Source organism: Myiozetetes cayanensis, unplaced genomic scaffold (assembly GCF_022539395.1).
Source record: "Myiozetetes cayanensis isolate MyiCay16 unplaced genomic scaffold, myiCay2020 scf1, whole genome shotgun sequence".
Taxonomy (NCBI): Eukaryota; Metazoa; Chordata; class Aves; order Passeriformes; family Tyrannidae; genus Myiozetetes; species Myiozetetes cayanensis.
Window position 1 is genome coordinate 123,169,671 of NW_026086604.1, and position 25,736 is coordinate 123,195,406.

At 36.0% G+C, this 25,736-nt stretch overlaps 1 long non-coding RNA gene across 1 annotated transcript; it reads right to left on the reverse strand.

The window, feature by feature from the left end:
• Window positions 1-826: 826 nt before the first annotated feature.
• Window positions 827-25,081, reverse strand: LOC126649079 (uncharacterized). Its single transcript, XR_007630966.1, has 4 exons — window positions 24,802-25,081; window positions 3,318-3,426; window positions 1,456-1,682; window positions 827-1,356 (listed from the first exon to the last, which is right to left on the reverse strand). It is a non-coding gene; the product is annotated as an uncharacterized LOC126649079 (long non-coding RNA).
• Window positions 25,082-25,736: the final 655 nt, after the last annotated feature.

Genomic DNA, 25,736 nt, shown 5'->3' on the forward strand with positions numbered 1-25,736 from the left:
GGGTCTAGAACTTCCCAGAACTGTGATTATAGCTGAACAGAAATTATATCCAGTGCACTGAAATGACATTCAAGCCTTCTGGACTACAGAAACTTCAGAAAAACCTGAAAAACAATCATAAACCACTCCATTATTCAATGCAACTGTGATGCTGCTGACAGTTCTGCTTTGGAAGTGATGTCCTTCCTGGGCACTACTCACTGGAAGAGACACGAAACAAATCAAACTGTTCTTTGTTCCCTTTCCAGAACTCAGCAAACACTGCACAATAAACGTAAAAAGTTCCCTTATTTTGATAAAACAAAATCCTTCAGTAACTTTTGATGAATTCTGATGTGTTGAAAAGTCAAGAGTTAACAGGAAAAATCCACAAACACAGGTTGGCCCACTGCAGTGTGAATGAAGGATGGAGCTGAGGGTCTTATTGTCTCACAAATCTTTCAGCATTGTTCACTGAGTGGGCTGTAGACTGAAAAGCAAGGAAGTCAATCAATTCCTGAAGACTAGGGCTTTTCACATCTTCCAGGACCTTTCAGGTCCTCTGGGATCTCGATAAAACCTTCAGGAGTTTAGCCTGGAACATTTGCTTCACTTCTCTTCCTGCAGACTGCAATCTGAAGGCTTTGGTAATTTCAGACTTCTTGTGGGTGTTTTCATTTTGGTGAGTTGCTGCTGTGAGCAAAAGGTTTACAGTTTGGTCAGTGGTATATGTAAGGGGGATTTTTTTTTTTTTTTTTTACACCTCCAAAAAACCATTATGAATTACACTATTATGTCTTTGAAGGTGAAAAGAGATAAAGCAATTGAAGGAGAGAGAGTCGGCATGTTAAACTGCAGTATCACTTGGAAGCAGGACCAGAATTTTACAATGTCTAAAAAATTTGTTGAAGAGGCTGGTAAGAAATGTGAAAAGAGACAAATTTGGAAGGATAATTACAGAGGATCAAGATGAAATACTAGCTGTCAGGCAGCATTAGCAGATGCCACGAATATCACTCTGAACAGACATAAGGAAAATGTGTGTGAAGAGAACCCCAACTCATTAGACTAAGAAAGGAATAGAGTGATAAGGAATATAAAATACATTGACTATTGGTGCAGTTCTTTTCTCTCTTTGCAGAAGACAGAAATGAAAGCTGTATGTGTCATCTGCAGGTAAAAGGTTATGTAATTATCCAAACATACCTGAATTACTAGTCTAGAAAATGCACTGAATGTCTAATCTAGGATTTTTCACCTGATTTTCAGTAGGAGGGCAATGTATTTCTTTACAGATAGTTAGCTTCTTAGTGACTGTTTCCCCCTCTACTCCCTGTACCTTCCAATTAAATCCCAGGCTGTACCAAGATAATGGAGCTAAAAGAAAACAGGAATCATTTAGTAGGTAGAAATAATGTGCTTGCCTTTATCTGGAAACAATGAATGGGGAAAAATATATAATAAATGCTCTTTTACCTGCATGAGTGTCATATTTTTCTTGTAGAATGGGACAAACAGAAGGCAGCAGGACATGCTGCATGGCTGAGATGGGACAAACCCGATGGATCTGAGGTGATAGGTAGCAGACAGCTTTGCTTTCTGGAACTGCCAGTGTTTCAGTCTCTTACTCCAACTCATCATCTCACACATTACTCACGTGTAATGTTGCTGTCTCTTTCATTTTTTCAGAGGTAAGATGTTACCTAAAAGTATGTTTGGGGGCAAATAACAAATATGAACATCAGCATTCCTAATGGCCACAATATTCTGCAGAGTAACATTGGCAAATTCCTTTATTGCTTACTTTCAAACAATAGAAAGCAATCCAGTAATAAATATTTGACAGAAAAACAAAGAAAACAAATACACACAATTTCTTGATATGGGATTAGACAAATGAAAAGTTGCAAACATATGTGGTTCATTTTTCAGGTCGAAACACTTAAGTATGATGTCTGGTATAATTAAGATTGTGAAGACTTAAAGATCTTTTATACACTTTACACGTCTTCAGCTAATCAGAACTGTGTCTTTATTGGCTGTTTTATGTGAGTGCTGAATAGCAGTCCCTTTCTGTAGCTTTTTTTGTGCAGCAACTACTGAAGTCGTCATTTACACTGCACAAATTGTCCTTAGCAGAAGGTATGCAGCAATCAGAAAGGTGTAACTGGCAATAGGTCTATTTTCATTATAAGATGGAGAGAGCCAGGGGACATAAATTTGTCCAACATAGTCAGGGAGGACTCTATTAGGAAAATCAGCTCTGGAGAGTTGTAATCTTACTGAGGATACATTGAAAGAGGGAATGTGGAAAAGGGTGTGGTAGGTTTGTTTGGTGTTTTCTTAGTTTTTCTCACTAGGATAATAAAAAGACAGAAGTAAGAAATTTAAATCCTTTAAAAAATTCCTACAGTACCATAATCAGCATATAATTCTCCTGTTCTTGAGTACTCTCAGCATTTCAGAATACAAGTCTTTGAAATGGTTTCACAGCGACTCATTAGTGGAGTTGTTACCAACAAACTTGGAGGAGGAAAGCATGAGGATTTTGGAGATAAAAGAGAATCTCAGCTAATGGAGTTATATCATGCTGGATGCATTTTTCAAGCAATAGTAGAATAAAACAGGGACAGGGGGAAATGAGTAAAGTCATAATGACCTAACTTTAGATACACAAATTCAGAAACCAAATGTCCCAAAGTGTCCCTTAAAGGTGATTACAGTGCACCAAAGTTCTTAATTATCCTTTAAAGGTGACTCTTTCCTCTTGAAGTACAATGGTGGGAATTTTCCCCATATCGTTATAGTTCTTACTTCAGTTCTCCTTTGAGTAATCACTCTGTTGCCTTCCTTCAGAAAGCATGACTGTTGTATGCTTTAAAGTATTTACTGAATGTTTTACAAGGAAATATTTTTTCTAGAACTATAAATACAAAGAACTCCTTTAAACAAACGAATGCCCAGCAGGCTGTATTTTCTTTCCTTTTTAAATAATACATTTGGTTGCTACTGGCCTTGGAACTAAACTTCCTAATTTATTATAACATAAGAATAAATGTATCTTGTTAAGTTCCAGAGTAATAACTCATTTTTTTTCACAGATAGTCAAGCAAAATTACTAATATAGTAAACACTGTAAACTCAGTCTCGAATATACGCTACAGTCTTCAGCTAAAAGTATTAAATATAGAGGCATCTTGATAAAGTCTTGTATATGTGTATCTCAAATATAATCCTCTTAAGGACGTTAATATTTATGTACATTTATCTGAACAAATACCAAGAATATAGTGAACAGATACGTTTGTCAGAGATGAGGAAAATAAATATCAGATTACTTGCTCAAGACAACTGTAACACAGCAGGATATGGAACCCTTCTCTTCTGAGTCCAAGGTTAGCATTTGAACCCCAGGAGAAGCCTCCCTCCATCTTCAGGGTATTATACCTGTAAAAGAAAATGGAAAGGAAAGCATCTTAGTCCTCATCTCTTCACACACCATCCACCTGTCTGAACCTAAGCAAGAAGACTCTGTCAAGATTTCCCAAGAAATAGATTTTAGAAGTAGTTTTGTAATAAGTGCAGAATTTAATGTAGCTGTATTATATCCCTTACCCTTTATCAATCCCTCTGAATTCTGTTAGTGTGTTTAGTCTTCTTTTCAAGGTACAATTGTAGAAAAACACCCTAACGGCTGGACCAGAAGATATCACACAGACACAGTGACCTTCAAACTCAGAACTCTATAGGAACTCCAAGGACTGTAAGTGCTTTAAAGAAGATGAAGATGAGGAAGAAGGGGTCCCAAACGCCCCCAGAACCAATTCCTGAAGGGGCCTGTTGAGGGGCTGAACAGGGCAGAACCAGGGATGGATGGATTCGGGATTGGATGGACTTTATTATAAAATCAAAGAACCACTTTCTCTATGGGCATGCATGGTCCATATTCCTCTAGGTCTACGGACTCATTAAAGGCCCTGCCCTCTTTATCTTATACACTAAATTGACCTGGAATCCTTTTTGTCTGCAGTCTTTTTAGGCAACAGTTTTGGAAACTGTTTTTGGAAACATTTTGAAAATTCTCTCTTGTGACCTTTTTGTGGGATTTGGAATCCTGGGTCTTTTCTTCATACCTAACAGGTAACTGAGACATATGAAGCAAATGAAGGCTGGACGGACAAGTCAAGTTGCAGCAAAACCATTTTTTCTAAGGATTTTAATTTGAAGTTGAAAGACTAGAAAATGTAATGGTTAGGTCTTAAACAAATGCATAAAATATTAGCATCACTTCAGAAAAATCAATTGGAGTATATCTCCATAGTATGGAGAAAGCATAGTATGGCTACACACACATTCAATAGAGTAAGAGACGTGGAGAAGAGCTGTAAAGCTAGGGTAGGGAAAGAGGGGAAGAAAAAAAGTATGGAAGGAAAGAACCAACACCTTTCTTATCTTCATGTTGCCTTGAAGTTTGGCCTTTGTATTGAACGACACAACTTCTAAAGTGTACTTGATTTCCCTTTTAAGCTCTCTAAAATGCTCTATAATGCCAACTGCATGTTGCAGAAATTCTTACTGTGCAATATTGGACAACTAAAACTCAAAAAATGACATAGGCCTCAGTCTCACTGTCTCCATGTAATTCTGAACAATGAAGAGAAGTCCGGTTCTAGTTTCACCTTTTTTTAATTGATCTATTTATGCATATATTTTCCCTTCATTTTCCTTCATCTCAATTAATCTTACTGCCTAAGACTTGGCATGGTTTTCTTAGGAACAAGCAGTTATCACTTACCTCACTTTACAAAGAAGATCAAACAAGGATAGTGCATAATTATTATCCCTTGATCCTCAGTCTGCTCATACCTCCAGACTACACTGTCTCTTTATAGATCCATGGAGATACTTCAGCAGCATGAGATTATTACACAGTAAAGCTTCTTGCTATAACTATACACCAAAACATTCCTTTACATGTTCCCATAAAAACAGTTGATATTTCACAGGCTAAATTTGCCAGATCTAGAGATCTCAGTCGAAATCCTTGAAAATAAAGAAATTAAACATTTATTTTGAAATTAATTAGGTGTTCAGAATTGCTGCAGCCATAGACAGAGGTTATGTGTAGGAAACTTCATCAACTTCATTCACTGAAGAATTATTAGAATCTCCAGCCCAACCTCAAATAATCAAGAATACAGGATATGCACTCTCTTCTTAGCCACAGATAAACCTGTTAACTTAAATTTCTATTTAATTCTCAGTAGAAAAGTTTATTCTCGCTCCTTGTCAACTGACTTGGATAAAAGCTTCTTCATATTCTTGAGCTGGTGCAGCAAATTTACCTCTTTGCTTTCATATTTGCTGTAATGTACATGTCTACTGCACTACAATATACCCTTTATTGTACCACTTTAAATATCGTCCATACATGAAAGGCAGTGAAATTCTCTCATCAAGTCTTTTCTGAAAGCAAGCAGTGTTGGAACTAAATGAAAGCAGCAAAGAAACCCATCCTACTCCTCTCCAGCTTTCTAAAACTTTCTCAAGTTCTGGGAGATGGGAGAGAAATACAATTAAAACAATTCATTAAGTGGTTTATTTGCCATTTGCCATTTGTTGAATACCTGCTGATAAAAGTGAGGGTTTTTTTACTTGCAGATTAGTCCTGATAGACTGGAATTATAAAAGTTCACAAGTGCTTCAGGAGCCACATGAGAATAGATACAAATTCAATCAAAGTTTGGCAATAAAGAGGTAAGAATTAATTACTTTTAACTTGTCCCATATTGTTTAACAGAGCCAGGATAGTTTATGAAGGCAGTTTTGTTAAAAATGTAGAAAAATGTTATTTTCATAAACCTTTCACCTCTCACTTTTTATGATATTATATGCTTGTGACCTACGTGTACATGACTTTTTCCTATCCTTATGCAAACATATTCACTGGCCAATTTCAACGAAGGTGTGCATCTACATTACTGTTTTATATTCAGATCACCTGTTGGAAGTTCCCCGTGAGAGGTTTATTCATGGTGGAGAAAAACCTCTGAAGAAAAAGAGAACTGAAGAAAAGACAACTTTGGAATGCAGCTAAACTACTGGACAACAGATAAACTTCCTACCTCAGAGACTGCTTTTCGTGTTATAAAAGTGTTATGTTTATTCAATTTAGTGATAATGTTGTTAGGAAAAATCTTACTTTATACGTAATCTGCAGTTTCAATTATTGTTAGCCCTGTCCCTATTTGTTGATTGTAACCCCTCTGCTTATTGTCTCCTGATAGTTAAAATTTATAGCTTTTCCCCTTCTTTCTATCTCTTCTTACCCAATATTTGCATGTGTTTAGCTCAATTTTTCCATTTATAGACATTCCCTTGCATGAAACTCCTTTAATTCCTCCCAAATTCCACACATTCCATGCTCTGCCACATAAGAACTAGCTCATCCCTGAAATAAAGGTTCATCCATTTTGTCTTCACTCTGTATGATTCTTGTGCAAAGTGGATACACGGTCTTAATATTTAGGAGGTGTGACAGCTTTCGCCTCCAATAATCACCCCTGCATATTTGAAGTGAATGTCCCAGCTGTTCTTCTTTACCTTGCTGTGAATTGTGTAATGGATTTGGCCTGACTTAAAGATGAAGGTGCAGGAGACTGGGACTGGACTCACTTCCTGGGACTGGACAAGAACTAGCCTGAGGTAACAGATCTCCCTACATCCCACTTTATTATTTGTAGTGTGGTCATCAGGTACTCAAGAACAGGTCATTTGCCTCGCATATTTACTCCTACTGAGTTTCACTTATCATGTAGGTTGCTACTTGTACAGAGAAATTTGTGTTACACAGCCCTGAAAATGCTAAAAACCAAATCCCTTACTAGACCCCAAAAAAGAGAACGAGGAGTGGGAAAAATAAATCTTTTCCATCACTGTTATTGCTTCGGAATCTCCTTGTGAAGAATCAGTACAACAGTAATGTGATGCATATGTGCAAATGCAAGATAACTGGGCTTGAAAGATCTGAACATTGAGTTCAATTGTAATTGATAACATAAGGAACTAAATATTAAATTAAATTTTCCTTCTTTCTGTTTGCCTCTTAATGTAAATATGAAGAGAAATTTTGTGTCCTCACTATGTATTTTTCTTTTAATTAGAGAGCTTTTACAGCTAATTCCCACACTGCTTCCTGAAATGGACCTCATCCTACTGATTAAAGATGTTGGAAGAGCCGTTATCTGCAGCATATCTGTATGTCATAAATGCATATGATCAGACAGGGTAAACCTGAAATGCTCTGTAAAAACTGAAACGTGTAGAATTGACAGTGACTGTTCCTCTGACCTTATATGATAGATCATGGAATTGATTCAAATTCAGAAGTAAAATACATAACGTAAGTTTGAGAACTTTATGTAGTCACAGCCTCAAAGCTTACATATACCAAAAAAAGGCAATTCATGTGCAGTAGTAAATTTTTATTCCTTTTAGAACTGGCTTCTTGCAGATCTGTGGGAGAAGAAATAAAATTACAGACATTATTTGTACCACAGTTATGGTGCTTGTAGCGGAAGATGTGTAAAAACATATAAAACATTAAAAAAAAATACATAAAAACACAGGAACTATTCTTGGTATACAAAGAAATCCATAGCCTTTTGAGAATATTAAATACAGGCATCATGTGTTGACAGTCATTCTGATTCAGATTTTATTTAAAAGGTCACCCAAATACTTTCCAATTTTAAGATCTCAAAGACCTGAGGCTAAAAATAGTGACAACAGGTAACTTGGCACTGATGATAAACAAGGAAAGTTTGAAAAAAAAATCATAATTAACCAAGTAAATTTTATAAATTAAATTATTTTATTTTAGTGTTCTTGGGAACCAGCTTATTCAGTTTATAATTTCAGCATTTACAATACCAATAAAAAGAGGTCTTTGTACTAGAACAATGAGCAGTTTCATTTTAGCAAATCAGGGAGCTGCAGCATTTTCATTTCAGCAATTATTCATTCTAAAAACAAGGTCACCGTAAAATCATTCTTTCAAGAGACTGATAGGAGTAAAATCCAAAATGACCCTTTAAGGATTTTAACTGGCATATGGTAATGACATAGTTAGGGTCTAAAATAAAATAATTTTGAGTGAAACTGAAAAATACTATTTTCTCTAGTTAAATACTTCAGGTCTATGATTGGCTCAGTTTCTAAATCTTCTGTAATGGATACTAAACAAAAACTGGAACAAAGACATAAAATTGTTGTTAACCCATCAATATGATGTATATTGCTTTTACATGGACTGTGTCAATAATACAAATTTTTTTAAAAAAGCAAAATAAATAATGTTAAAAGTTTCTTTTAAACTAAAAAAACCCCACCAAACCTATGTAAAATTTTTTTTTCCCTCTAATGAAATGAGCTCTTTACATATAAATTATATTGTAATAACAGAGCTCCCTGGTGGAAAAGAGTTCCTTCTCCTGCTGGCAAAAATTAAGATAATCACAGATGGTTAATGATCAAAAATACTGACTGACAGCTCTGAAGTACAAGGCGTAGATAATATTCTCAGAGCTACAGTTTATTTATACTCACAACTGGCTTTAGGCACCCACAAAATCTGCTTTTGTAATGTCCTAATATAAAAGGGATCTTTTAGCCACCATTGCAATTTCTGTTGCCAAGGCTTTTCCTCAAGACTAAATTCCATAACTCTTTCACCAAAATACTTGTGTTTCAGTGTACCAGTTATTTGAAACAATCTGTAACTAGCTGAATATGCTCAAACATGTAGACTATTGGTTTTAGTTGCATTATAATTAAAATATATATTTTGAGTTCTTAGAAATACTGTACTATACATCACGGTTTATATACTGCAGAAGTCAGGTCAAAGAAAAGGTCCTGAAACTCGTTATTTCTCATATTTGAATGATGGTGTACAAAGTGTGTGGTTTCTTTGGTAGAGTTCACAAACCTCTAAGGAGTTTGGTCTTGTTCCCACTTGTGTTAGTTGAAACACTTAGTTGATTCAACCAAGAGGTAGATGGGCAGATTTTCTTAAATCTATTCATCAAATCTATTTTTCTCAGATCTTATTTATGACTTTATGGTTCCTTTAAAAAGTGTGCTAGAGATTTTGTAGAATATAAATTTATGTTTAATTTCAAAGTACTGACTGTGTTTTAGGCTTGTGATTGTTATAACTTCACAGTACACTTCCATCATGCATCATCAAATGTTTTCTAATAGAATGTCTGCCTTTTTGTAATGCAATTTCTAGCTCCTGTAATGTAGATGAAAAGCTGTAAGTATATTCCAGACCTATTTAAAAGTTTTGGTAATAAGTCTGATAGTTTGAAATACCAGAAAAATTATGAGGGAGTGGCTATGTGGGAAAGTTTCTACTTCTTTGTCCATTTTCAGGTACATATTGAAAAGATGGAAGAAAAAGGACAAAGTTTCTTTGAACTTCACCTTTCTTTTTTTTTTTTTTTTTTTTTTTTTTTTTTTTTTTTTTTTTTAATTCAGCAGCCAGAAAACCTAAAAATGAGAGAGAGAGAGAGAGAGAGAGATATGTTACTTACGGAAAAGCTACATAAAATTACACATCTCACTGGACACTGGTAAATCCAGAAGGAAGACTTTTCAAAATCCAAAACTGCAGGAAAACCTACAGTCAGAATTTACACTTGCCTAGACTATGCAGCTTATCTCCACAGGCACCACAAACTAGGCTTCAGTAATCACAGAGCTCCTGGGAATATTTGCTTAATAACCTTTTGATTTTAAACTAAGCATAAGTTTTGGACATAGGCTAATGATTTCTGTGCTGACAGCAGTAACCTTGCTGATATGTTGTGTAGCCTCAGACTTTAATATATGTTCACATTCTTTTCATTGAAATGTCTGAAAGGACTCTTGCTTTGTGAGCTGGAAGTTCTGCATATATGGAGCACCATATATCAATGCAGCTGCTGTTATGCCACAACAGTGCAAATTGTAATGCTGAAGTAATAATTAATACAAACTTTTCCCCATGCAGGCAGTATTCTTGTTGAGCTTCATCGTAAACAAAATTATTTCAGTAAATATTATATCATTTCATCTAAACACAAGTGCAATTTATAAGTAATAGTCCATGACTTACTAGTATTCCAGCAGTAGCAAAAGTGTAAATACCTTTTCACTTTCTTAGGGTGAAAACAGGTATACAGTGTTACATTATACAGCTCAGAAGTCAAACATTATACAAGTCAGAAGTCAATCATAAAAAAAAAAAAAGAAAAAGAGAGAGAAAAATAATTGGGGTTTTTTGATAGAAGGGGCATTGAGAACTACAGGGGCTTCAAAAACATGCACCTTTAAAGAGTGTGTATTCATTCTCTCCCTACTCAGTTACAGCTAAGTGAACTATCATAAGTAAACTATTTCACTGAACTAAACAACAATAAAGCAAAACGAGTAGAAGTACTAAAAGCATGCCTGAGGCAAGAGAAACTTTGGTGTTAATTTCCATCTCTTTCAAGTGCATTTGATGAATGATGTGACAAAAGAATCCTAATTAAAGTCGAAATCCTGAATACTAAATAAATTAGAAGTGCCACTACATTCATCTTCTACAATGATAATACTGCCACTTCTACTCCTTCTCTGTGCCCCTTTGCTTACATCTGTGGCAGTAACTCAGCAAAAGGGCACTTCCAGAACAGATGGGGAAATGGATACTCTTCCCCCAAATAGAAGATAATAGGACAGGCTGCTTTGTTTCCCTTCACTGCTTTCAATCTACACAAAGAAAGCCTACCAGGAGCACTTGAAGTATTTTTAAGTATATGTTTTTCCTCTCAAATGACGTAAAACTTGACAAACAATGCCACGCTATCTAGTCTTCAGTAGCCCAAGAAAAGTTGCTCTGTTTATGGCCATTAATTTTTTATTTCTTTTATTACTGGAGAATCATTAAGTATATATATACTTGGAGTAATATATAATCCTAATGGGTTGGAAAGCAACACTGGAGGCATGAAATTCTATGGCTTATGTCACACAAGCCTGGCAAGACAATCATAAATAACCTTAAAATCTATGAATCTTTCAAGGAGCTGCCCCATTCAATAAGCAGACTGGAACATGAATTATGACTCCTGAGAGACATTCTTTCCCTAGTCCCCTTTTGTTCCAGGGAGCAGCTCTGAAATACTTCAGGAGAAGTTTATATCCCCAGTGTACCCAAGCAGTAGGTTTGTCTTTTTCCATTCTCTTTCCACTCCTTACAGAAAGAGGGCTGTCAAGGGAGGAGGTCCTTCAATTCCCACCACAAGGACACTCAAAATCTGCCCATGCAAACAAAAGTGGTGCTTCAGTGCTTCCAAGTCCCCTTTGTACTGTCTACAGCCTGTGACAAGTGAAGTTCTGAAAGGCTACAATCGATCAGGAACTCGTAGTAGTCCAATCTCTCAAATTTACCAGCAGTTAATAGTGTCTACCTGCTTGAAAAAGTGCAAGAACATAATGAACATGTAATGGTAATGCCCCAAATGATTCTCCCAGCCCATAGAAGTTTATAGAAAATCCTGATTTAGAGTTCATACCTTTATATTTAATGTCACATTATGTATTGCACATACAAAGGACAGACATGAGTGTCTGACACGGTAGAACATTTCAACACTGCAGCTTGGGGTCCTGGTCTATGGCAAGTTGAATATGAGTCAGCAGTGCCCTGGCAGCCAGGAGGGCCAACCTGTGTCCTGGGGGGCATCAGGCAAAGCATCGCCAGCCAGTTGAGGGAGGGGATTGTCCTGCTCTGCTCTGCACTGGTGCAGCCTCACCTTGAATACTGTGTGCAGTTTTGGGCACCACAATATAGGAAAGGTATTAAGCTTTTAGAGAGTGTCCAAAGGAGGGCAACGAAGATGGTGAAGGGCCTTGAGGGGAAGCCGCATGACGAGTGGTTGAGGTCCCTTGGTGTGTTCAGCCTGGAGAACAGGAGACTGAGGGGAGACCTCATTACAGTTACAACTTCCTTGTGAGGGAAAGAGAAGGGGCAGACACTGATCTCTTCTCTGTGGTGACCAGTGACAGGACCAGAGAGAATGGCCTGAAGTTGTGTCGAGGGAGGTTTAGGTTGGATATTAGAAAAAGACTCTTTATCCAGGGAGTGGTTGGGTACTGGAACAGGCTCCCCAGGGAAGTGGGCACAGCACCAAACCTGACAGAGTTCAAGAAATGTTTGGACAATGCTCTGAGGCACATGGTGTGACTCTTGGGCATGGTCCTTTTCAGGGATATGAGTTGGACTCGATGATCCTCATAGGTCCCTTTCAAATCAGTGTATTCTGTGATTCTGTGATTCTGTGGATAAGTCACACAACACTGAGTGTCTATAATCTTCTTGCAGTGATATCACACTTCTTGGCTCTTTTTAAACAATATCATTTTATTTGTATTTTCTGAATTACAAAAGACTAATTTTCATGTGAGTTTTTAAACAAGTTTTCAGATTTGTTATATGAAATCCTACTTTTTTTCAGGGGAAATGAAAGGGAGAATTATCTTATTGAAAAAGATAGATTGCTTACTTATATCTATCTGATATATTTAAGGTCTGATTTTACTCCTAATCTAGATAGTGACATTCTAATGGACTACATTTTTTTTAAGTACTGTGAGTGAAAAATGCAGCTTGTGGATATAATTTCCAGAATTCTTGTCAGCATGTGAATTTTGCAACCTTAATTTTCTCCTATGAATTTTGGACTGAGGTTTTAGAAAGGATATTTATCTATCTTCACTGTAGAATGATCATTTCAATGATCACAGTAGGTTTTTAGGCTAATTATTCTATACAGGCAGGTATATATATATTTAATCAATTGCCTAAGTTGGAGAGACATGCTGAGACACATATTGTTTCATATTATTGATTGAAGTACCTATCTTTCACATGCACAATTGAGTATTTGCAGCATCAGGTCTTGAATTTTAATTTTGCATTCAGGTACTAACAATAAAATATTTTATTTCCAATTTCACTCAGTATAAAGAAAAATTTCACCTCACCTTAAAAATGCACAAGATAACTAATTATCTTACTCATTCTCTCTCGTACAAACACCCTGTCATACAAGGATGCAAACTGGAATTTTCCTGTATACCTAACAAACAGTTTGTTAGTCAAATGTCAGTCTTCCATTTTTTCCTATTTTTTTAATGACTTGATATTTATGTCTTATGTGGAACTGGTTATAGAAAAATAAGGTAAGTAAGAGATATTTGAAAAATAAATGGTTGGAACTTGAGAGCTTAGTAATTCACATGCATGCTTTGTAACAAAAACATGAACTGAACAAGATGGACTTCTCTAAACAAATGTAAGAAATTAACTTCAAAATTGAACTTATCTTTTTTCATATAGTGTCACATGGTACACTACAGTTTAATGAAGCTGCTGCAAGCTTTCCTTTCTTAGGTGTAGACTGGATTGTATTTGGTCTTTACCATCACTTTGACTTCATTATCCCTGACCTTGATCCTTTCTGCCACTGTCTGCTGTGATCCCTGGGGATGAAATGCTCAAAGGTTATTGATTTACATGCATGTATATAGGTTGTCATCTCTGGATTCTTAATAATTGATTGTCAAAGCACTTTTGCACCATGTACCTTGCTTTCTTTGGCAGAACAAGTGCCCTTTCTTAGCTCAGTGTTCAGCTTCTCTTCTTTGGGGTATATGAGTGCCAACCAGCGTGATAAAGCGCAAAAATACAAGCTTGTCAGTAATGACCCAGTTGGTAGCCCTCAGAACACTCAGCTAAAAAGTAGAGAAAGCTTTTCAAGTTCTTGCACTGTTTTTTTTTTTCCTGGGGCTAATGAGAAATACAGCACGAATCGTCATTAGGAGAAATCTAGATTTTACTGAGTATTTCAAAGGAAAGTGTCCCCTTCAAGAGCTAGAGAAGAAAAAGGTGTAGAGAAGAAAAAATTGTTCTGGTGTTTTTAAAAATGAAAATGATCTAAAATTATTTGTAAAACTACTACCCAGACAAAAAATTATCATTTAAAAAGAAAAATCTATATCTGGTCTGAAATTTGTGTATCCTATGAATATAGGTTGCTGGTGTTATTTAAGCTTATTCTTTTAAAAACTTTTGTGAATCTTGAAGATTAGGAAGTGTTTTTTCAGGTTGTCACTTTTGACAAAGACTCAGCTAAAATTGTGGTTAGGTTTGTTGGCTGTGTTTGGGTTTTTTTGAAAGTTTTTAAACTGTTTGATCTTCAGTGGTTTTACTGAAAGATGGTTGACCTGAGCTACTGAGTTCGTCCTTGTAAATTCCAGATTACATGAAAATAGTGGCCTTGCATGTCAATTAAGTTTAGAGAATGTGGTTAACTGAACACCATAATTTGTTAAATTTGTTGCACACTCCAGAAAGGTAACAGGTTTCTTGACAGAAGTATTTTTTCAAGTGGCTTAGTCTCAGAGACACAGAGGAACATCCTTTTGTTACCAGACAAAGCTTTCTGGAGCTACAGTGTGCTACTGTTACCATAAGATAAATTTGAGATGTACTGGACAGAGAAAACTGTTGCTGTTGTGTAATGTTTCCCTATCTCTCTAAAGGCTTACAACATCTTTTATCACAACAGGGGGAAATTTGGATCTTTTATCGACTAGTTCAAAAAAGCAATCCATTTAAATAATGTGTCTGGAACAGTAGTCTATGGAGATAATCAGTAGCTTATTAACCTTAATCATAACAACACATTATCGCTATTTGGTTTCGTGTTGACTAATTTGCAGAACAATGGGGAAGAGCACACTCAGCACATAAGACTGTTCCTAGTTCTTGGCACTGCATAAATACAGTGACCCTCACTTGAAATGTCAGAAACTTAAGAAAAAGCTGTATCATATGATGAAGGAAGAGAGTCAGGGAAAAGAGGATCAGGTAATCAGAGAGTTAGTTAAAAAGTAAACACTTGTTAAACCTCTGGACAAAGTGAGACCATCATCAAACAGATATCTAGAGCACAGAATAAAGGTCAGTTATCTTTTATCATGTTTGTGTAGCTTCAGTTAAACTAACAAGCAGCAGCATGTGCTTAAGGTCATAGTTAAACACTTTTGCCTTGATAAATGAGCTGTGCATTTGGTACTTCCCTTTCAAGAGCATGGCCATATTGGAACTCTGATCTACAAGAAAAAGACATCAGAAAAGGAAGCAATTTACCTGGAGGCAGAAATCAGTCATTTTAGGTGGTAGAAGGAAATAATAACATGTCAAATAATAATAATATTATTGTTATTATTATTAATAATAATCTAAAATGAAGTAGAAAAACCTCAAAAATAAAACAGTTCAATTTGGGGGAGGGAAAGTACAGATTTTTTTTGTTTTCAGTTTTCTCAAAATCACCAAAAGAATTTTTAAGGTACATTTCCTCGTAGTTGCGTGTTTCTCATGGAGATTCTAGTTCTTGATCCTGTTGAACTTACTGTTTCACAGGAACCACAGATAAACCTACTACTCAGGAAGAAGTATGACCATAAGCCTTATGAGAGATTTAGATGTCACAAGACTGCATCCTTAAAGAAAGAAAAGTAGATGAATAGACAGCATTTTCTAAGACCATACTATATAATATGGTATAGATACTATGCTAAATAACAGTCCCATTGAGTTAATAAAAAAAAAAAGAAATATTTCTGGTATTAATATAATTTCTAAGATACTGTAGACCTATAATATTTTCAGTGGGAAAAAAAGTGAGTGCTAGGAGAACTTCAGTACACATCTGAATAGCATTCCAATATAAGTTCAGGAATTCTTAGATTCTTTACTATGGAAATAGTTTTCTTAGAAGTGTTTACAAAGTAAAATTTAGGTGACAACACCCAAAAATTTATTAGAACCAGTTCTACTACAGTAAACTAAAGAAATATGAAGACCTTTTGCCTTTTCACTGAATTATGCTGTACGCTATACATCTTTAAATGTATACTGCAGCTTAATGGTTATTGTGTCACAGGATAGCAACAGTTTCCTTGCATTATCTGCACTTCATAGAAACTGTGACTATGCAAACTTCAACTGGCCAGAGCATTTACACAGAATAATTTGTAATGCTTATAGAATCACGGAATTGTAGAATGGTTCAGGTTCGAAGGGACCTTAAAGATTATTAGTTCCAACCTCCTTGCCGTGTGCAGGGACACCTTCCACTAAGACAGGTTGCTCAAAGCCCCATCCATCCTGGCCATGAACACTTCCAGGGATGGGGCAGCCACTGGTTCTCTGGGGAACCTGTACCAGTGATTCACCACACTCATAGAGAAGAATTTAACCTTAATATCCAATCTAAAGCTGCCCTCTCTCAGTTAGAAATCATTACCCCTTGTCCTATCACTACATGCTCTTGTAACAAGTCCCTTTCCAGCTTTCTTTTAGGCGCCCTTTAGGTGCTGGAAAGTGCTATAAGGTCTCCCCAGACCCTTCTCTTCTCCAGTTTGAACAACCCCAACTCTCTGAGCCTGTCTTCAGAGGAGAGGGGTTTCAGCCCTCTCTTCATCTTTGTGACTCTCCTCTGAACTCACTACAACAGATCCTCATCCTTCTTATGTGGGAGTCCCTGGACAATGCTTGGTTTTAGCTGTTTCCATGATAGAGAGAATGGCAGCAATATGATTATGCTTTGATAAGAGTTCAAAAACTGCTTGCTATAAAGCACAATAGAGAATCACCATCACAGAGGTGATGGTGTTGCAACCATGAATGTTAAAAAGTCACAAAACACTTTTTTTAGTAGATCGGTTTGGAAAGTTAAAAAATTATATAGGCAACTCTTCTTCAGGTGTCATACAGAAGCAGCAAGGCATGATATATTCAAAAATTTCTATAAAAAATGGAAGAAGCATTTGTTCTTTCTTCAGAACTAAGTTGTTTTATTTTCCTTCTCTGCTCTTCTTCATGTTCAATCAGAATAGCAAAGCGTATGAAAGTTTCTCAAAATATCAAATCAACTTGAAACACTGCAGGCTATGTTCTGATACAAGAGTTGAAAATATTATAGACAATATTTCACAAAGAATTTATTTGGCACAAGAGCATAATGATTTTCTAATGCCTTTTTTTAACAGAGAAGGAAGTAAAATAGGATGAAAGAGGTAAGCATACAGCCAAACTAGGAAAAGCAACTGAGGCTGATGAAAAAGGTCAAATCTGAGAATGCTGGGTAACTAACTGTAATGTTGAAATGAGGCCTCAGCCAATTATTTTTGACCAAAATCATAATAGCAAGGTTTGGGAGAGAGTGAGAATTATTTCAGTGAGACTTCATTATTTCAGTGATATAGATTCACAATGTTGTAAATTAAATTATTGCCATTTTTGTCTCATAAATGGTGCAGTTAATAAAGGCTCTACAAAACAAAACTTCCCGCATTTTCCTGCTAACATCAAAGCTCTCTGGTTGAGGGTGTAACTGTTCTTTTTTCCTACATGTCACTACCCTATCAGTCCTAGACCACAACAGTAATATTGCGGTAAAGTATCTTGTAAAGATCTGCTGTGATTTGGTTTCTAAATCTGCTAGGAACTAGACAGCAAAAAGCGTAGGAATTCACACAGGATATGGGATATGATTGAGGAGAAATATCTCACACATACTATATATGAAAAGACAATGATTCCACAACAAATTTTAGCTTATCTCACATAAATAATCTTGCAGATCCAGGGCTCTGGAAGCAAATATTTGTGCTTATATATGTATTTTTGTCTTCAAAATACTTATATATTTAATTTATATGGTTTATAAATAATCACAGATTCACATTATCTATAAGTGTGTCTTCTTCATTTCACAGCAGTGAAGAAATTTGCAACTCATTTTGTTAGACTATAGAATTTGAATTTTACTGATTCCACTGTTAATGCACTGTGCACTGGTCTGACCTTAAACAATGTAGAAAATGTATCTGATTTTTACATTACTCTAGGAAAATACTTCCCATAAACTTCAATGACTATTGAGACTTTAGTGGCAAAGAGTAAGTATAAAAAACTGGAATTAACTTTCCACGTGTTATTTGGTATCTTATGATAAACTACAGAAACATCTAAGTGCGAAATCAAAAGCTGATCTCTTCTCTTATCCAGCTGCCTGATTCTTAGTCCTTTATCATGCATTTTGCTTATGTAGTTGAACAACATTGGTTCACAATAAAAGATGCAATATTGTCTTCACTCAAGAGATTATATTTTTATTCAGCATTTGTGTTGATACTTTAAGTATCATGCACATTGCTGAGTAGTCACAAGATCAAATGCACTTTGGCTTAGTTTCAATAGAAAAATTAAAATATGTTGATTTTATTACCACTCTGGCAATATATTTGAGAGCATGTTAATGAGTATTAATGTCATATGCTTAGCCAAAAGAATTCTTAAAGTCAGAGTGCTATTTTATCTGCATAAAGTATTAAGGAGTTGAATATATATTTTGATAATTGTTTTATATCCTGTTAGCCAATAGTTGGATACAATTGAAAAATCTCCTACTGTATACACATAAATTATGCTATATTTTGTGAAACAGTAAAGCTGATGACAAAAGTGACTGAATTCCAATAGAATCTATGAAGAATATCCAGACAAACACAGAAGTAATTATATTTTTCAGCTGAAGAATTTTACAGTTGTCAAGATAAACATTCTTGAATTTCTATTTGGTTTATTTTAAGAAATTCTAACCAGTCTGAATAATTAATTACATGGAAATCACTATGAAACTATTTAGGTTTCCTTTAACAGAATGTTTTACATTTTTTTCTAACAATTTTTTCAATCCCATAAGAGACTGAATTCATCAAGGAATTAAATGAGAAATGGAAGCTTCTGTTTCAGAAAACAGAATGGCAGCTAGACAACAGAAAACAGATGCCAATTATTTGCCAATGTCTGCAGTAGAACAAAACATTTTATGACATTTACTTTGCCTTAACAAAGCTGCTGTTGTCAATCAGCAGGTTCTGAAAGGAAACTATATGATCTAGGATTGAAAAAGAAATCTTACAGTTTGGTAAAGATAAGAAGATGAAAAATACATGGTACTTTTCTGGAGTAGCGACAAAGTAAGCTATATTAGCACAATCTGAAATAATACTCTCTTACACTGCAAAACCAGAGCTGCTTAATAAATAAGTGAAAACTGAATTTACACTTTTTGGACTTAGCAGTCACAAACTAGGATTTGTTTTGTCACACATCAAGCAAGAATTCCAGCTATACAATAGAAAATAAAATCAATCTTTTTTCAATATATTACCTATTTTTATTTTCCCTGAGTATGTATGTGTAAGATGGGCTAGTCTTCATCATGTGACATCCAAGGAATACAGGAGCTAGTATCATGCTAGTTATCTTTAACAGACCAACTCAACACAGTATATATTAATTATAAAAAAATGCATGAACTATACAGATAAAATGCTTTCTGGAGATGGAAACTGTACTCATATTAGGAATAATGTCTGCATTATTCTTCTAGCCAGACCTTTCTAGCACTGACTAAGTCTTAGATTAAGGGTAAAGAATGTTCACCCAAAGGAGAGTTCCTTGAAGAACAATGCTAGCAGTGGAAGATAATGTAGTTGAATGGTTACTTTTTGCACAGGTTTAGGTATACAAGGCAAAAATGCATGAAGATCCACTAGGAAAAAAAATTGCTGTATTTTTTTACATCCAGTTTTTAAAATAATTACAGAACATAATACCATAATTTCATATGGGAACATCTGCTACCTGTGGCAAATCTGCAATATCTCATGTGCTTCCCTAACTGAAGAGCTCGTTGTAACTGCAACCAGTGGAGATCCAACCATGTTCCAAGATGGGTAAGCAGCTACATGTGACCTACCAACCACTGTACTTCACATCAGTCCTCCTAGGCCTGACTCATGAACGAGAGGTTTGTTAACAGCCTTTCCAACTACATTGTCTGTGTCTTCAGTTCAGCTTGTACTTTTGGAGTCTTTCATTACAGTGGGCCTACCACCGCTCTGTCAGTGATACCACATGCAGCTTCAGTACATTTACCTCTTCACATTCCTCCCCCTAAAATACTAATGACTTCAAAGTGTAATGGCGTCCCAAGTATACCATGCCTCAACCTCATCTCTAACAGAGTACCCAGTGATAAGAATAAATCACCAAATCTCATTCAAAAAACTGCTAGCACAAAAATCTCTGACACTCACATAAATAGTTACTGTTTTGGTGGCTGCATTTCGGAGAGGTCGAGTGGAGATAAGCGCCTGTGAGATTTTAGCACAGTTTTCTCAGGGCCAATACACATTATAAAATGAGTCACAACATGGAGAAACAAACAGGATGACATCACTGCAGCACAGTGCCCAAACTCTGTTAGTAGCTATTTCACACAGTCAAAATTTTCTAAAGTTTTAATTTATTGTTTGGGGTTTTTTTCATGGTTACTGAAATCTGCAAAATATACTTAATTTCTTGAGGGTTTTTCTCCAAAATTATTTGCTTTCCCATGTAAATAATAATCTTCACAGATATTTTTATTAATATTTTCTGGAAAGGGAATTATAAACTCAATAATATTTATATTTCTGGCAAAAAATTCACCTAAGCAAATTCACCTAGCATGTTGAGCTATGACTTTACTTAGAACAGAACTTTTTGTTAGACAAAAAAAAGTGGTTTTTCTACCAGTCAAAAATTCAGATTATAAAGAAACAATCTTCCAGTAGTACATTTCTTGCAGACTAAGCAAGGGCTAAGCAAGACTAACTCATCCTTGCTGGATGATGAGCCAGCCTGCTGGACAAAGAGGGGCTGAGGGGTGGAGGATGACTTAATGATGTCACAGGAAATATATTGCAATGGCCCAATAGTACATCTTTTACTCTTGTGAATAGTTCCACTGATTTCAGGTGAATAGTCCTGCAGGATTAAGGCACTGATTAATAAATGTTTCAAAACAAGGCCAAAGCCCCGGTCATATTTTAAGTTTCAAAGACACAGTAGTTTCTATCTAACCTAATAGATCAGAACCTCCACTTGCTCATTAGCTGAGGACCTCTGCCCTCCTTATTAGGCCCAATTCTTTCAGATGAACTGTCAGATGGAATCTGCTTCAATTGTACACAAGACAAATTCCATGTCATTAATGGAACAGGTGTTTAATGATTTTGGATGCATCGAGTTTACCCAGCTTCTTAAAAGGTCTCTTCTCATATATAATAGTGGCTGCAACACCAGGGATCATTTGCAGAAAAGGTTGGCACTTCCCAGTCCATCAAACCTTCAGCTATATGTGTTCTCCTGGTGAATTTATTCAGGGAGATTTTAGGATCCTAAACTTAAGGAACTGAACAGTGTTTAGGATTGCTGTTACTAATAATTAGTAGCCAGTAATTCATTCTCCCCTGAGGTCAGCAGATCTCTAGCTAATGCCACACAGAACTTAGGATTCATTAACTGTAATATGCAAGAAAGGTTACATTTACTTTAGAAGTTTTATTTCAAGGAAAAGTTCATACATCAAAAATGTTTTCAATTGTGGATATCTACAAGCAATATTTTTTTGCCTATGAAAGTATGAACAGATGCAAAATCAAGCTTTATCACACTGAAAACTGTGCATTTGACTGAAGTCACGTAAGATACACTTGACACTGGGCTTACTTTAGCACATTTTATTCCTTAGTTTTATCCCAGCTACCATATTTTCTTCAGTGAAAGAGTTTAGCAGAATGATGCCATAAAGTTACATGGAATGCTCCCATAAAGTAAAAGGAAGGGAAAGAAAGATTCCTCTGGATGGGAAAGATTTAGTTTGAAAAACTTCTGCATAAAAATATGGATAAAAAGAGTAAGAGATTTTCCAAGCAAAATTAGGTCAACTGCATTTTAAATAATAAACCTCACTCAAAGAGGAATGAAGAGTTGTCATGTTTCTGTTACAGTTACTAATCTCTGATCTTATTCAGGCTTTTGTGTTAGTGTGAAGGATCTTTGCTGTCAGCAAGGTGTGGATCCATATTAAGAAGTCCAGCAAATTTAGCCTAAAAGAACAACTTTCCCTCTTTAATGGAGACTTTCCGTTCTCTAATTTTGTCATGTTCAAATTACAGTTCATTCAGGATAATATTAAACAGGTGCTCTCTAAGTAAGGGAAGTTTTACTATGAAATAAAGAAACAATCAGACACCATCCAGGTACAGACAGAAGTCCTAAAGACAACTAAGATTGCATACCAGTGAAGTGCAATGCACAATCATCCTCCAGCAGCTTCTTGCAAAGCCTTGCTGCTTAACTCAAGCTGCTCTTGACTTTGGCCTTGAGTAATTGTGGTGTCCCACCTATCTTCTGATCTACCAGACTGGCCATGGAGGCAGACAGAGATGACAAGTATTTCAGCTGTCACAGCTAAAGTGATTGATTTTTCACTTGCCAACAACTAACCAGTTGGTCCAAGAGAGCACTTTACTGGATTTCTAATAGGGAAAACTTGACAGAGGGTAAATAACATTTTAGACAGTCTAGGACTTTTGATACTTGCCCGCAATAATGGCAGATTCAACACAAGGTCTAACAGGAAAGAGAGAGAGAAAATGGCACTGTAAACCTACTTTTAAGTATCTTAAATCTGTACCCCTGCACCAGGTCAGATGACAGAGTGGGTGGGAATCTAGTGTTCTTGGTGGTAGATAAATTCTCATTCTTTTACTTTGAGTTTCTCAGTATTGCCATTGGTAAAGGAATTTAGAATATCTGAGTAAACTCAATAGGAGTCAGTCTTATGAAGTGGTTTAAGAGCCTTTGCAGTTCTGCAAACCCACAGGCATAGCTGCCACCTCTTGTTGCTATTCCAGCTCATGAGGCGTGGGAATCCATCCATGCAAAAGAAATGGGAGCTACGCTACATGGACACTTCTGTGAGAGGTAGCACCAAAGCTGAGCTGGCAATGAAGTCACTTCCCATCTGGGTTTTGGGTGTTTTTTCTCTTTTAAAGAAGAAGCTCGCACCAAGTTCTGAATGCAGATACTGGCCTTTCTGCAAAGCCTAGACCCTTGCTACACTCGCACATTGAATTTGCTGATAGCGAGAGTTGTTTCTTCCCTGCAAATCAAGAACTTGCCTCTGAAAAGCAGCAGTCTTCAGCCTTCCTCAGCCTACCATGAAGACAACACTGAAGTCACAGGGATCATCTTCCATATGAACTCAGTGGGAGCAGAGATCTTGTCTGCTTAAAAACAATTTTCAACTAGTCTCCTTCACAGAGCAAACAGTTGCTTTGAAACCATGCTCTCACTGTCATTACTGCTGGGGTTTTTTCCTTGCTTATAAACAAACAGGAGACAGGTTTCTTGTGCTGATGCTAATTACATCAGTGTAAAGAAGATTCCTACTCACAGCAACGAACTTTTCAACATGGAAAAAATAGAATGTCTTGTTGAATACAGATGGTCAGCTCATGTTGTCCCTTTTCACCTTGATCATTACATCCTCTTCCCAAAGAAGAATATCCTTAGCCCATTTTTCACAATAATCGCATCCATCCTCACTGAAATTTGCCTTTAGAGAACTGAGGATTCTCTTTGTCCCTTTCTTATTTTTCCAGATCTCTAAAATAAATCTAGTTTCACCAAATTTACTGGGCTACACTTTGGCAGCTGCAATATTTTTGATTTCAAGACTCTTATTAAATGAAAGGAAAGAGTTTATATTTCATACTTACCTTTCTAAATCAAATTCTCTCCTTCTTTTTTTTAAACAAGAAAAGAAGTTATGTAAAGGATGCATTTGCCCTGAAGTGTCCTTCAGCAGATCAAATGTAAGTAATTATAATCATAGGCCAAACACCGGTTTTCACTCACTGTCTTGTAAATTAGGATAGAAGAGCAATCCCTCCTACTTTTTTTCATGGTGCTTGAACTCTGGTTGAAATATGCAACCTTTTCCAAAATACTTCTGGGTAAGAGGTCAGAATCATCACTCTGGCATCTTTCATAAGCAATAAGTTCTATGTGAAGGAGGAGAAAAAGGAAGCCTCAGTTGATAGGAATCACTAAGAACAGTCCCATTTATAACTTTCCTGGTGTGATTATTTTTGTTTTTCCTGGTCTAGGTAGGTATGCAACTGTTGCTTCCGCATCCCTTCCAGTATGGCACTGAATAGACTTTTAACTATGGCACTGATATTAAAAAAGAAATTTTGAGAGATCACTTTTGGCATATCCCTTCTATGCCAGTGTTTTATTTATAGTTTTCTTCTATGCCAGTGTTTTATTTATGGTATTAAATATATAAAGAGATTATAATGCAGCAAAAAAGGCTGTTATGGGAAAACAGACGCTGTTTTGTCCAAGAGCCATGATTATGAATAAGGCCACCTGGCCTAAACACACACTGATTTTCAAACACATACAGAACAGAGACCTTTTCTTTTTTTATTATTCAATCAGCTATTTTATCTGTGTCCCACAATGGTGCATAAAATACAGGACATTTCTTTCTAAGGAACTGACATGAATCAGATCTTATCTTTTAGCAGAGAACAGTGTTCTGAGGGTTTTTTTGAAATCAGGCCCTCGAATATCTTTGCTGCCTGGAAGTACATTAGTATTAAACCCAGCGTTTATCCCACAAGTTATTATGTAACCATTGTAAATAATATATAAATACGCCAACTTTGTCTTAGCTTAGCACTACTTTTAGAACTGAAATTTTATTAACACTTTTTATTGGAATTGGTAGTAAATCAATCCCCTACCTTCTCTTCAAGGCAGTCAGCCCCTCCTAGTGGCTGCTCCCAATCTGCAGCAAAACACTCTCCAGGTTTTCCTGCTGTTTGCCCTTGGTCTTCGCTAAGCAGAGGAGTGAAGATAGAGCTGTGAATTCTTCTCCTCCTTTAAATTAAAGAAAAAATGGGGAAATGTTTTGTGATTCAAATTTAGTGATGGAAGTACGTAAACGGACACTGATGTTTGTGTTATTCCTTGCATTAAAGCTTGTCCTACTTTTCATAGCCTGAATCTTATGAGTCATAGAAATGTGAGATCTAAGAGCCTATATTGCTCAATTACTCATATTCCTTCCTCTGTTACATCAATACTTTTTGAAGTGTTTTGTAAAACTGAGCATAAAAGCCAAACTATTCCATAGATTGAAGATTGAAAGCCTGAAAAATAATACTTGTAGTAATATCCTTCCTTTTTACATCTTTCCTTCCTTTAATTTCAGCAACACTGCTCACACAACTAGTTATGCACGTTTGCATGCATGTTGCAGTGGGTCTCTGTCACTCAGCCAGGAACACACTTCTGACAATCTTCCTGGTTTTTGTTCCTCAGTTTTACTACCTAGCTGACTATTTCTGAAATGATGTTTCACCTGCTGAAACTGCCCAAGGAAACTTTTGACCAGCATTCAACATTACCACTACAGTTGTGATTTCCCCTTTCTTATATATGAACTCTATTAAAAAAACAAAGGAAGAAAAAAAAAAGAAAGTCTCATTCTCTCTCTGTCCCTACTTGTATCTTCATAGCAGACTTGGGGAATGTAAAAAAAAAGAACAAAACAAAAACCAAAACCAAAACCAAACCAAAACAAAACAAAAAATAACAAAACAAAAAACTGCCGACTGCAAATTATCAGTGCAATAGGGAAACAGCTCACACAGTGATACCCATACATTGAATTTAT